The 15,121-nt window shown below is 42.1% G+C and overlaps 1 protein-coding gene across 1 annotated transcript in view; it reads right to left on the bottom strand.

Moving 5' to 3' along the window:
• LOC125844869 (immune-associated nucleotide-binding protein 9-like) overlaps positions 1 to 15,121 on the bottom strand; it is a 947,253-nt gene that overhangs the window by 258,776 nt on the left and 673,356 nt on the right. The gene's annotated exons all lie outside the window — the stretch shown is intronic.

Raw genomic sequence — 15,121 nt, 5'->3', positions numbered from 1 at the left:
ATCTTGATTCATGTACTTTTTTAAAATTCTAGAAATCCAAATCGACTCTTGTTCTTCCACATTCCCTTTCTAATAAATAACTTACAATTCAAAAAATAATTAAAATAATATTCTTTAATTAATTAGGTTTTTAATTTAGTCTAGGGGTAAAACAGTAAACTAACTTTTCATCTTTGGAGCTTCCCACTTATACTAATATATAATGATGATATGATGATAATGTATAACATTGGGTTACCAGGTTAGCACCCTTAGTCGCCTTTGTTCTCAAAGCAAATGTGTTGTGCTACCCATAATCTAACTTTGTGTCCCCTGCTCCTTACCTTTAAGCTAAACTCCATGACTGGATAACCATTTCTCTTAGTCTCTTCCATGTACTTATGTAATAACCCTTAGAATTTTTCATGAAAATAATGTCTTACCCCTTTTGATGTCGAATTGGGTCTTTTTTTTATTTAGTATTGAAAGTTGGTTTCGAGTTTTGAGTAAAAAGTTGTGAATTTTTGTAAGTTTTGAGTTTGAAAGGCTAAAGTTGTTTAAAAGGGATTTTCAGTGTCTCTTGGAGTTTCTAGTGCATGTCGAAATGGAATTCCATCGATCCATCAATTTAAAATTTTCAAAAGTATTTAAATTTCTTGAAGTATATAGTTCAAACTCTCACGAAACGTATTTAATCAAATTACAAAGATCATTATATGGCTTAAAACTATCAAAGAGCATGTGGTATAGTTTTGTAATGACCCTCATGGTCATTTCTGTGTCTTGCCTTCTGTGTGTCGTTTAGAGCGTTCCTATAGCGACCCCAAGTCATTTATGACATGCTGGGACTGACAGATCGGTCACCTGGTCGTTTGTTTGGTCTTGGTGCGAGTTTTTGTGTTTTGGAGCTTATGAACCTTGAACGATCATTTTCGATCAAAAGTTCAAGAAGATGACATCTGAATCCAATTCTGATGATTCCATCAGCTCCGAAAGGGTCATTTTAGGCTGGTAGAATGGTCGTCATGACCCCCGAGGTTTTCAGTGTAAGTCTGTGTGATTAGACGTTTTAACTTTAAGTTTAAGCCTAAGTTTGACTTTGGTCAACATTTTGAGTAAACGCGCTCGGATGAGAATTCCGTCAGCGTGGTTAGCTCCGAAATGTCGAGTTTAGTCTAGATTGACCCTTCTTTTGTGTCTGGAGGTTTTCGATATCTTTCCGAGCCCTTTTGTGGGTTTTGACTTAAAATGGCTTTTGGAAGTGGGACCTACTTTTTATCGAAATGACCTCTGATGGAAATTTCGACTGCACCGTTGAGTCTGGAATGTCGAATTTTGTATGGTTGCATATCTAGTTTGCGTGCACGGGGTTCCGAACGAGATCGGAGTACCCCGTCGGAGTTTTTAGTTGTTGGAAAACTTGCAGAAAATCTGCAATATAATGCAGATTTTCAGCAATATTTCCCAAAACTTTAACCCTCATAGCTCTCTCATCTCTCAACCGATTTAGGCGATTCAAAAGGCAAAGTTGTGAGATTTTTCGAGGACAACGTGTTGGTGAGCTCGAATATTGATTTGGAGTCCCTGTTCGAGAGAATTTCGCGATAAAACCTGACTGCAGTACCTTTTTCGAGCCTTTGTTTTTGGTATTATTGTTTTGGTCATATCTCACTCATTTTACCTCGGTTTTAGGTGATTCAAAGTCTCACGTGTTGATAATTGTCGTGGCTCATCGAAGAGTGTTCAAAGAGAGTTGGACATCATTAGATTCTTGTAGATCTCGAGTTTAGGCTGCTGTTGTTTTCTTTTTTTTTTAGTTGATTAAAATGGGATTTTCTTGCTTGTTGATTTTGCTGCGTTTTGAGCCCCAAATTGTGTTTCATTTTGGAACACAAGTATGGGGTGATGTTTAGGGTGTCTTAACGAAGTCAAATTTGGACAGTTCGGTGCGGGTCCCACGATTCTCGTTTTGACTCCAAAATTGACCCGTCTCCATTTGCTGTGATTTTGGTGTCTAAACGACTGTAATAACATTGTGATAATATTTTTGATAGCGGGGCAGCGTTTCGAGGACGTTTGGAAAAGAAAAGCTCCGGAGAAGTGATTTTGGAGCGCGTGTGATTGGCCTACAGGTAGGCTACGGTTTTCCTCTCTTAGATTGAGCTCGAGAATGTGAATGCATGTTGATTAGTTGGGATTTGGGTTGGGTAGTTATTGAATCCTACATATGTGTTAAGAAATCATGTTTTCGGCATATTTCGGGAATTATCGAATAACTGTGAGCATGCTTTGTGGTATTAACGGACCCTCATTGCTATGTGCAGTGTTTGCATGCTTAATTATTGTTTATTTGAAGAATGTTGGGCCTTATTTTAGGTTTGACTAGGGCTTGCCTTAGAAATACATTATTCGGATCCAATAGGCCTTAGTTTTGCCCCGATGTCTTAGATCCCTGTAGATTGGTGAAGTAGACTTGAGTCTGATAGTTTGGGCCTTAGTTAGGTGATACTCTTTCTCCGACTATAGATATCCTTATTTTCCCCGATGTTACAGCTTCACGAGTTACATCGGCGACACTAGTTCTACTTCGCGGTTTGAATTTGATTTTCGATTTGGTTCCAAGGACTTACATTGATTGGCTAAGTATGGACGGCGTTCCATGGACATTTATGAGTGTGGATCGATTAGGACTCTTTCAGCAGCTACATTGGCACCTTTATAGAGCATCCGGTTTAAGGTCTGACCTCTATTTTCCAGATACTTATATAGAGCATCCGGTTAGAGTTCCGGCCTCTTATACTTGATACTTGTGATTGGTTACTTGGGTACTTCTGCTGAGCATCCGGTTCGAGGTCCGGCCTCAGTGCTGTCAGATTCTACTAATTAGGGTTGAGGTTCTGGTTCGATGTTCTTCGTTCTTGGGTTCTTTTATGCAATTCTCTTTAGTTATAGTTATTCTGTGTACTCGTCGGGCTTATGGGGGTCCGTTCGGGTTTTTATTTAACTTGCGCACGAGTGTACCTTCTGGGCTTATGGGGGCCCAGTTAGGTGTAGTTAGCTTATAGATTACTTTAGTTAGTTCTTTGTACACTCGTGTGCATTCCCTTGTTAGTTAGATTTTAGTTCTTGACTTCGGTTTATGTTATTCCTTCTTTTCATATTGCCTTTACTTTTCAAGTTCAGTCGGCCTATGATGCCTACTGGGTACCTGTTGTTTTGGTGCTCATGCTACGCTCTGCATCTATTTCGTGATGCAGGTTCGGGCACTAGTAGCCAGCGTTGATCGATCTTGGAGCAGACTGATCCGGAGACGGGAGTGAGCACACAACGTTTTGTACTATTTCAGTCTCCATCTGTATAGAGACTTGTCTTTTACCTTTCGAGACAGTCCAGTCTCTGTTGTCCACTTTTGAGACTTGTACTCATTTTGTTAGTAGCTCTGTACTAGTGACTTCTAGGTTCTGGGAGGGATCTTTATTTGTATTTATGTTTTGGTTTGCTTCCGCCTGTGTATATTGTTATTTGCCTACTCTTGTTTAGTTTCCACCTTCAGACCCATTACTTGTTGTTTCGGGTTACAGGGTGGCTTACCTACTGGTGGGTTATAGTAGGTGTCATCATGACTTGAGAAATCGAGTCGTGACAAGTTGGTATCAGAGCCTCAGGTTCACCGGTCTCACTTGTACAGAGCTAACGTCTAGTAGAGTCCTGTGGATCGGTGCGGAGACGTCCGTAACTTATCTTCGGGAGGCTACAGGATGTCCTTAGGAAAATTTCCTCTTTTGTTTCGCTTTCGTGCATCGTGTGTCTTTCGCAGGATGGCTCGCTCGCGAGGTGGCGCAGTCAGGGGTGGCGCACCCGGGTCTGCAAGCAGAGCCTCAGCTTAGGGTAGACGCCGACCCCGAGGTCGAGCCAGGGTCGTAGCACCAGCCCGAGATAGGGAGGAGGAGCCTCAGGCAACATATGTACCTCCACAGCCGGTGGGGCCGGGGCCAGCCCAGCCACCACCTGCACCAGCTGCAGCTGTAACTCCTTATCTTCATGCTCTGCTGACTCAGATACTAGCAGCTATTGGGGAAATATGACAGGCACCAGCACCAGTCCCAGCATCACCAGCTCTAGCGCCGCAGGGTCAGCCTGCCGCAGCGACACCAGAGGTTCAGCCGCCACCAGTTCATGTGGCTGTCGTGTCAGACTTAAAGGACGGGGAGATGCCACTGCGCGAGCAGAAGATGCTCGGGGTATTCCAGAGGTTATATTCTCAGGGGCGATGGGGGAGGATGCCTACAAGTTCCAGCTCACTTGTCAGGAGCAGCTACAGTCATTAGGCCTCTTGGAGTCGAGAGGAGCCGACTTCACTGCTCATCAGTTTCGTGGGCCAGCCAGGTAGTGGTGGCGCTCGTATCGAGAGTCCAGGCCAGCTGGATCGCCTCCTATATCTTGGAGTGAGTTCTCAGAGGCTTTTTTGGCCCGGTTCATGCCACGGAGCGTCAGGGATAGGCTTCGTGTTCAGTTCTCGAGATTGGAGCAGGGCTCTATGACCGTCTCAGAGTACGAGACGAGGTTCCATGAGTTATTTCGACATGCTACCATGATCCTACCCACGGAGGAGGAGAGAGTTCGTTGTTTTGTACATGGGTTGCGGTACCGTCTGAGGGTCGACACAGAGCATTTGGTTTCGGCCGGCCGTTCATTTCTTGATGTGGTCGACCATGCCCGATCCATGGAGCATATTCATCGTGAGGCCCAAGGGGACAGCGATAAGAGGGCACGCTACCATGGCAGATACAGCGGGTCCCAGACTAGAGGGATAGACTCTTATGATAGGCCCCGCCAGAGGTTCCAGTAGGGTCAGTCCAGTCGGCCTGTTCAGGCGGCATTACCTGCTTCTGAGGGAGGCCGGTATCACCAAGGTGGTCCTAGTACGGGCCAAAGTTTGAGGGGATCAGATTCCCTCCCTTCCTACCGCAATCGGGTTACTTCAGGGAGTTCAGCTTCGGGGTGTTTTGATTGCGGTGCTCTTGACCATTGGTCCAGAGAGTGCCCTCGGCGAGGGCGAGGAGCGATTGTACCAGCTCCCCTTACACCTAGACCAGTTTCAGCAGTGCCCCTTCTAGCTAGAGGTGGTGGTCAGGACCAGGGTCGTCAGGACAGCCGACAGGGTACCAGAAGCGGAGCTCGAGGAGGCAGGCTAGGTGGTAGATCAGATGCATCGGGCAGAGGTGCTCAAGGCCATTTCTACGCAGCCCCAGCGAGGGCGACGGCTGAGGCATCTGACGATGTTATCACATGTACGCTTTTATTATGCCATTAGCCTGCTACAGTATTATTTGATCCCGGGTCCACATTCTCGTATGTATCTGTTTATTTTGCTCCTCGATTGGGTATGAGGTCTGAGTCTTTGGCAGAGCCAGTTCATGTTTCGACCCCGGTGGGTGAGTCCTTAGTAGTGGATCAGATATTGTGATCTTGCTTAGTGACTATCCAGGGTTGTGATACTAGAGTTGATCTTATTTTGCTAGATATGGTTGATTTTGATGTGATTCTGGGCATGAACTGGTTATCCCCTTACCATGCGGTCTTGGATTGCTACGCCAAGACTGTTACCTTAGCGATGCCTGACATTCCCCCAGTGTTGTGGCAGGGTTATTATAGTCACACACCGACAGGGATCATCTCTTTTATGCGGGCTAAACGGTTGGTTGCTTCTGGGTGTTTAGCTTATTTGGCTTATGTGCGAGATGTGAGTAGAGATGACTCTTCAGTTGACTCAGTTCCTATGGTTAGAGAGTTTGCATATGTGTTCCCTACAGACCTACCTGGCCTACCTCCAGATCGTGACATTGATTTTGCCATAGATTTGGAGCCCGACACCCGTCCTATTTCTATTCCGTCTTACCGGATGGCTCCTGCAGAGCTCAGGGAGCTCAGTGTTCAGTTAGAGGATCTCTTAGGTAAGGGTTTTATCCGTCCGAGTGTGTCGCCTTGGGGTGCTCCTATTCTGTTTGTGAAGAAGAAGGACGGGACTATGAGGACGTGTATTGACTACAGGCAACTGAATAAGGTAACGGTGAAGAACCGTTACCCTATGCCTCGTATTGATGATTTGTTTGATCAGCTTCAGGGTGCCGCCGTGTTTTCTAAGATTGATTTGAGGTCCGGGTACCATCAGCTGAGGATTAGGGCAGCGGACATCCCTAAGACCGCATTTAGGACTCGTTACGGCCACTATGAGTTCCTTGTGATGTCTTTTGGGTTGACTAATGCCCCTGCTGCCTTCATGGACTTGATGACACGTGTGTTCAGGCCATACCTTGATTTATTTGTCATCGTCTTCATTGATGACATACTGGTATACTCGCAGAGCGGGAGTGAGCATGAACAACATTTGAGGATAGTGCTCCAGACTTTGAGAGATCAGCGGCTTTATGCCAAGTTCTCAAAGTGGGAGTTTTGGCTTGAGTCTGTAGCCTTCTTGGGGCACATGGTGTCCAAGAAGGGTATTAGGGTTGATCTGGCGAAGATTGAGGCTATTCGTGATTGGCACAAGCCCACTTCTGTTACTGAGGTTCGTAGCTTCGTCTGGTTAGCGAGTTACTACAGACGCTTTGTTGAGGGCTTTTCTACTATTGCAGCCCCGTTGACTCGATTGACTCGTGTTGATGTTCCTTTTGTTTGGTCAGAGGAGTGTGAGGCGAGCTTTTTGAGGCTCAAGGAGTTATTGACCACTGCTCCTATATTGACTCTTCCAGTTGAGGGCGAGGGCTTCACAGTCTATTGTGACGCATCCGGCGTTGGTTTGGGTTGTGTATTGATGTAGCAGGGCCGAGTTATTGCTTATGCGTCGAGGCAACTTAAGATCCATGAGCGCAACTACCCCACTCATGACTTGGAGTTGGCAGCGGTAGTTTTCGCGCTTAAGATTTGGAGGCACTAACTGTATGGAGTTCGATGTGAGATCTATACCGATCATAGGAGTCTTCAGTACATCATGAGCCAGAGGGACCTTAATTCGAGGCAGCGTCGTTGGATTGAGCTCCTAAAGGACTACGACCTCTATATTCTCTATCATCCGGGCAAGGCGAATATGGTAACGGACGCCTTGAGTCGGAAGGCAGTGAGTATGGGTAGTCTAGCCTTCTTATCTGTTGAGGAGCGACCCTTAGCTTTGGACATTCAGTCCTTAGCTAATAGCATGGTTCGGTTGGATATCTCAGATTCTAGACGCGTCTTGGCCTTTATGGGAGTTCAGTCTTCTTTGCTTGATAGGATCTGTGGTTGCCAGTTTGAGGATGATACCTTGGTAGCCCTTAGAGATCGAGTGTTAGCGGGTGATGGTGGTCAGGCTACCTTAGATCCTGATGGAGTGTTGAAATTTATCGGCCGCATTTGTGTTCCGAGAGTTGGAGATTTGATACAGTTGATACTTTCTGAGGCCCATGAGTCTAGATACTCTATCCATCCGGGCACAGTGAAGATATATCGTGATTTGAGGCAGCATTACTGGTGGAGTGGCATGAGGAGAGATATTGCTGACTTTGTTTCCCGTTGCTTGTGTTGCCAGCAGGTAAAGGCCGAGCATTTGAGGCCTGGTGGTGTGTTTCAGAGATTACCCATTCCGGAGTGGAAGTGGGAGCGTATCACTATGGACTTCGTTGTGGGGTTGCCTCGGACTTCTAGAGGTGTTGACAGCATTTGGGTCATCGTGGATCGATTGACCAAGTCAGCACACTTCCTTCCTGTTCATACTACCTTCAGTGCTGAGAGGTTAGCTCGTATCTATATTCGGGAGGTAGTTCGTCTTCATGGTGTGCCTGTTGCTATCATTTCAGACCGAGGTTCACAGTTCACTTCCAGCTTTTGGAGGGCTTTTCAGGAAGAGTTGGGAACCCGTGTCCACCTTAGCACAGCATTTCACCCACAGACGGATGGTCAGTCAGAGCGTACTATTCAGGTCCTTGAGGATATGTTGCGGGCTTGTGTTATGGATTTTGGAGGTCAGTGGGACCAGTTCTTGCCTTTGGCGGAGTTTGCGTACAATAACAGCTACCACTCTAGTATTCAGATGGCCCCGTTTGAGGCCTTATATGGTAGGCGTTGTCGCTCTCCAGTGGGTTGGTTTGAGTCTACAGAGCCTAGGCCGCGTGGTACAGATTTGCTTCAGGAGGCCCTGGATCAGGTGAGGGTGATTCAGGATAGGCTCAGGACGGCTCAGAGTAGGCACCAGAGTTATGCTGATCAGAGGCGTCGACCTTTGAGATTCTCTGTTGGTGACCGGGTATTCCTCTGTGTGTCGCCCATGAAGGGCGTGATGAGGTTTGGGAGGCGGGGCAAGCTTAGCCCCAGGTACATTGGGCCTTTTGAGATACTCCGGACAGTTAGGGAGGTTGCTTATGAGTTGGCCCTACCTCCAGTATTTTCAGCCATCCACCCAGTGTTTCATGTTTCGATGCTATGGCAGTATGTTCCTGATGAGTCCCATGTGCTCCAATATGATGCAGTCGAGTTGGATGATCGTTTGACATTCGTAGAGGAGCCAGTTGCCATTCTAGCCAGAGATGTGAGAAGATTGCGCTCGAGAGCTATTCCTGTTGTTAAGGTCCGTTGGAGGAATCATCTAGTTGAGGAGGCTACCTGGGAGACTGAGCAGGAGATGCGGGAGCAGTTTCCCGGCTTGTTTGAGCCTTCAGGTACTTCTTGATCCTTTCTTTCGCGGACGAAAGTCCTTTTTAGTAGTGGATATTGTAATGACCCTCATGGTCATTTCTGTGTCTTGCCTTCTGTGTGTCGTTTAGAGCGTTCCTATAGCGACCCCAAGGCATTTATGACTTGCTGGGACTGACAGATCGGTCACCTGGTCGTTCGTTTGGTCTTGGTGCGAGTTTTTGTGTTTTGGAGCTTATGAACCTTGAACGATCATTTTCGATCAAAAGTTCAAGAAGATGACATCTGAATCCAATTCTGACAATTCCATCAGCTCCGAAAGGGTCATTTTAGGTTAGTAGCATGGTCTTCATGACCCCCGAGGTTTTCAGTGTGAGTCGGTGCGATTAGGCGTTTTAACTTTAAGTTTAAGCCTAAGTTTGACTTTGGTCAACATTCTGAGTAAACGCGGTCGGATGAGAATTCCGTCAGCATGGTTAGCTCCGGAATGTCAAGTTTGGTCTAGATTGACCCTTCTTTTGTGTCTGGAGGTTTTCGATATCTTTTCGAGCCCTTTTGTGGGTTTTGACTTAAAATGGCTTTTGGAAGTGGGACCCACTTTTTATCGAAATGACCTATGATGGAAATTTCAACTGCGCCGTTGATTCTGGAATGTCGAATTTGGTATGGTTGCATATCTCGTTTGCGTGCACGGGGTTCCGAACGAGATCGGAGTACCCCGTCGGAGTTTTTAGTTGTTGGAAAAATTACAGAAAATCTGCAATATAATGCAGATTTTCAGCAATATTTCCCAAAACTTTAACCCTCATAGCTCTCTCATCTCTCAACCGGTTTGGGCGATTCAAAAGGCAAAGTTGTGAGATTTTTTGAGGACAACGTGTTGGTGAGCTCGGATAGTGATTTGGAGTCCCCGTTCGAGGTAATTTCGCGATAAAACCTGACTGCAGTACCTTTTTCGAGCCTTTGTTTTTGGTATTATTGTTTTGGCAATATCTCACTCATTTTACCTCGGTTTTGGGTGATTCGAAGTCTCACGTGTTGATAATTGTCGTGGCTTCATCGTAGAGTGTTCAAAGAGTGTTGGACACCATTAGATTCTTGTAGATGTCAAGTTTAGGCTGCTGCTATTTTTTTTTAGTTGATTCAAATGAGATTTTCTTGCTTGTTGGTTTTGCTGCGTTTTGAGCCCCAAATTGTGTTTCATTTTGGAACACAAGTTTGGGATGATGTTTAGGGTGTCTTGACGGAGTCAAATTTGGACAGTTCGGTGCGGGTCCCACGATTCTCATTTTGACTCCAAAATTGACCCGTCTCCGTTTGTTGTGATTTTGGTGTCTAAATGACTGTAATAACGTTATGATACTATTTTTGATAGCGGGGCAGCGTTTCCAGGACATTCGGAAAGGGAAAGCTCCGGAGAAGTGATTTTGGAGCACGTGTGATTGGCCTACAGGTAGGCTACGGTTTTCCTCTCTTAGATTGAGCTCGAGAATGTGAATGCATGTTGATTAGTTGGGATTTGGGTTAGGTAGTTATTGAATCCTACATATGTGTTAAGAAATCATGTTTTCGACATATTTTGGGAATTATCGGATAACTGTGAGCATGCTTTGTGGTATTAACGGACCCTCCTCGCTATGTGGAGTGCTTGCATGCTTAATTATTGTTAATTTGAAGAATGTTGGGCCTTAGTTTAGGTTTGACTAGGGCTTGCCTTAGAAATACATTATTCGGATCCAATAGGCCTTAGTTTTGCCCCGCCGGCTTAGATCCCTGTAGACTGGTGAAGCAGACTTGAGTCTGATAGTTTGGGCTTTAGTTAGGTGATACTCTTTCTCCGACTATAGATATCCTTATTTTCCCCGATGTTACGGCTTCACGAGTTACATCGGCGACACTAGTTCTACTTCGCGGTTTGAATTTGATTTTCGATTTGGTTCCAAGGACTTACATTGATTGGCTAAGTATGGACGGCGGTCCATGGACATTTATGAGTTTGGATCGATTAGGACTCTTTCAGTAGCTACATTGGCACCTTTATAGAGCATCCGGTTTAAGGTCCGACCTTTATTTCCCAGATACTTATATAGAGCATCCGGTTAGAGTTCCGGCCTCATATACTTGATATTTGTGATTGGTTACTTGGGTACTTCTGGTGAGCATTCGATTAGAGGTCCGACCTCCGTACTGTCAGATTTTACTAATTAGGGTTGAGGTTCTGATTCGTGTTCTTCGTTCTTGGGTTCTTTTATGCAATTCTCTTTAGTTATAGTTATTTTGTGTACTCGTCGGGCTTATGGGGGTCCGTTCGGGTTTTTATTTAACTTGCGTACGAGTGTACCTTCTGGGCTTATGGGGGCCCAGTTAGGTGTAGTTAGCTTATAGATTACTTTAGTTAGTTCTTTGTACACTCGTGTGCATTCCCTTGTTAGTTAGATTTTAGTTCTTGACTTCGGTTTGTGTTATTCCTTCTTTTCATATTGCCTTTACTTTTCAAGTTCAGTCGGCCTATGATGCCTACTGGGTATCTGTTGTTTTCACTAACCAACAACCATCACTATGAGCTATGTGATGATACAACGTCTCGCCCACGCTGCCAGAACTGTCCTATAACTTGCCAGGATATAGAACTCCTCAACTAAGGGAATCCACTAGTATGTGCTAAAACCATTAAGGAATCATCTAAAAAGTATGACCCTTTCTACCCACGTTGACTACATGGTTTATGGAGACTTAAGTTATTATGAAGTCGTCCCCATATCGGTGCTCAATACTACTCCCAAAATACTCAGCTCATATGTTTAGAAACATAACTCGTTCTCTGTGGTTCGAGATTATTACTCAAAAACTTTTCTCTTAAATGAGATGGAACTGAAAACTACTTATGAAAACTCATTTGTAAATCGGTGTTTCCTATCATCTTAAATGTGAAAACATTTAATCTTTGGGAATACATAGTCCCCATATAACATTTTAAAGAAAATGAACTCGGCTCTTCTCTTTCTCAATCTCAATGCTTAAGTCTTCAAACAAGTTTAAAAGATTTGTAAAAGACTTCTTAAAATGACTCGAAGAACCCTCAAGACTTGACTCTCAACTCTACCTTGAATTTGATTTATGGATTTCAAGGTTCTTATTTGTGATAGGAAAGATCTCATGATGTTTAGGAGTGTTTATAAATAGTTAAACATGAGAAACGATCAAGTAATCACTGTCTGGAAGCAAGTCCGCGACGCGGAGATACATTTTAATATTTGGTCGTGAAATAAATTTTGAGGCAGAAAGGTCCGCAACGCGGAGAGAAAAGTTCCAATCCTGAGGAACAGGTCCGCGACGCGGACCTGGTACCCAAATTTGCCTTACTTTTTCCTTCTTTGTTTTCTAACCTCAATTCGCCTAAATTCGATTCTTTTTCTCAATTCCTCTTTAGATTCAGATACCCAGTACGTGAACACAAGAACCTACTCATATACAACTCTAAAATCGACATGATTTCATCAAGAACTCAACAATCTCATCTAAACTCAAGAACGAAAGCCAATTTCAAGAACATCATACTTTCAAATTTGTAGAACGAATTTCGCTGGAACAAACATGATTGGCGCGTGGGTAAACGAATCCAACGCTATGAAAGTCTCACATACCTCTTTAGGGATCAACCCTTGGTGAAACGACTTTGATTCCGTAAGAACTTTCCAAGAACGCCTTGACTTTTCTCCTCTTGTCTCTTCTCTCAAAGCCCTAGTGTAATTCTAAACTGCGTAAACTGAACTAACTCAGTTTAGACCCCAAATAAATTCCTAAAAATGGAATAAATTAATTGGGTAATAAAAAGACCAAATTACCCCTCTAAAATCCGATTGACTTTTCTTATCCAGACAGCCCAACTTCAAATAGGCATATCTCCATCATAGGAACTCAAAAATTAGCAAACTCGGTGACGTTGGAAAGATAATTCAAATACCTTTCATTTGATATCTTGTAGCCCACCTAACTCATCCTTTACTAGGAGTTATGGTCATTTAAAGTTGACCTAAAACTCATACTTAACATACTTGCCAAATTTCAGATTTTTATTCTTTCCAAAAATGGTTCTTTCTAATTCTAGCTCTTTCAAATAGCGGAGTGTTACAAGAACTAAGTATTTTCCAAATATTTCATTTTTACATGAAGAAAGAGAATATTATTTTGAGAAAAGTTAAAAGAGTTTTCAGAAAGATTGAGTACAGATCAATTACCTCTTAATAAGGCCCTTTTGAGTAATTATCTCAACCCAGAATGTATTTTTACTTTGAGCAAAGCAAAACCTTGTTTCCTAATGAACAATGAGTTCAGAGATATTTCAGAGCAGTTACCTCTTTTAAGGGGATACTTTGATCAATTATTTCAAATGATAGAAAGAGTATGCTTTATACATTTATGTAAGAGTATATATTATTGGGAGTAGTATTGAGCACCGACATGGAGGAGAGTTCAAAAAAACTCACAACCCCCCATAAACCATGTCTTGCCAACATGGATACAAGATCATACTTCTTAGATGAATCCCTAGTGTCTTCGGGTAGAGTTTAGTGGATCCACTTAGTTGAGAGGTTCTAAATTCTGGCACGATATATGACATTTCTGGTAGGCATTGTATCATCACATAGCTCATAGTGATGGTTATCTATTAGAGAATCTCCCAATAGAGTTAAAGTGTATTTTCATATAAAACTTATTATATTGAGTTCAGTGATGAGTAAGTATTTTGTAAAACTTTAAAAGATTTAACTCTTATTTTTTTACATTTCGCTTGAGCATATTTTAATTATTGCACTCCTTTCATTCAATTATTTTACTTCGGCTATATGACATACTCGTACATTGAATGTACTGATGTCATTCGACCTGCATTTTTTTATGATACAAGTACAAGTGTTCAGGATCATCAACGGGTGCTTCATTGAGATCAATCTACACTTCAGCTTGCTTTTTGTGAACCTCCCTGCATTCCGGGGGATTTCACATTTATTTTCTAGTTAGTTGTCTTGAGATGTTGTGAGTCTTGTCCCGACATCCATCTTGAGTAATAAAGGCTTCATAGATAGATAGATTTGAGGAGTCTCTCGGTATTTACTTTTCCTTGAGATATTTTTGCAAACTATTATGCACAATATTTTTTTCATTTACTAGCAAGATATGATTTTACACCTACACAAAAATATTAAAACAAAGTTAAAATTATATTGTGATACCTAAAGGAGACCATTGATATGAATTTCTTTTAAACAAACAAAGGTAGTTCAAATCTTATTGGTTATGCATATGTAGGTTATTTATCCGGCTCACATAAATTTTGATATCAAACAGGCTATCTATTTTTATTCAAAATTACTATTATATCATAACAATCTACACGTTGTTATTTCTTCAAATCATACTGAGATAATAAATATTCATGAAGTAAGTAAAGAATGTGTATGGTTGAGATTGGTGATACAATTCATCAAAGAAAAATATGACCTGAAAATATGTTACCGAAGTACCCATAGTTTTATTTCAAGACAAGGATGTCTATACGACCCAAAAAAGGAGACTTCATAAAAGAAGATAAAATGAAAATATTTCACCAAAATTATTCTTCACACATGATCTTTAGTAGAGCGGTGATATTGATATACAACAAATCCTTTCAGGTGATAATTCAACAGATTTATTTGCTAAATTTGTACCAACTTCAACTATTAAGAAGATGGTATACAAGATTGGAATGCGAAGATTAACAATCTGAATAGTTGTCTCTATTTGGAAAAGTCAAATATGTATTATACTCTTTTTTTTCCTTAATTAAGATTTTATCCCGCTAGATTTTCTGGTAAGATTCTTAATGAGGCAACTAACAAATGTTTATTACTATGTGCACTGTTTTTTATTTCCTAAGACTTTTCCTATTGATTTTTTTCTATTAAGATCTTTACTAAGACAAGTTATCTATTAAATGAACATTAAAGGAGGAATGTTATAAATACATTATACTGTAAATGTTCATTACAAAATTTATTGAATAAGCTTATAGTTGAATAAGCATACGATTGGATAAACATGAAATGAATAAGCGTACAATTGGATAAGAACGCACAAACAAACAGTTCAAAATTTAAAAAATAGTACTCGCTCCGTCCAATAATAGTTATCCACTATACTATTTTGGGATGTCCAACAATACTTGTCCACTATACTATTTTGGGATGTCCAACAATACTTGTCCACTTTATGAAATCAATGAATAATTTTATATTTAGTTCCTAATTTACACTTATCATTAATTATAGTCATTTCTCTATTACATATTTCAAATGAGGAGTTTTATAAATACATTTTATTGTTAATATCCATTATAAAATTTATTGAATAAGCATACAATTGGATAAGCATGCAATGATTAAGCAACGCACAGTCAAAGCAACTTTCAATTCATTTGGACATGAGTTCAAAAATT

The sequence above is a fragment of the Solanum stenotomum genome, chromosome 11, assembly GCF_019186545.1.
Source record: "Solanum stenotomum isolate F172 chromosome 11, ASM1918654v1, whole genome shotgun sequence".
In the NCBI taxonomy this organism is placed as follows: domain Eukaryota; kingdom Viridiplantae; phylum Streptophyta; class Magnoliopsida; order Solanales; family Solanaceae; genus Solanum; species Solanum stenotomum.
Note: the sequence above shows the minus strand (reverse complement) of the source record. Positions and strands in the feature narration are given on the sequence as shown.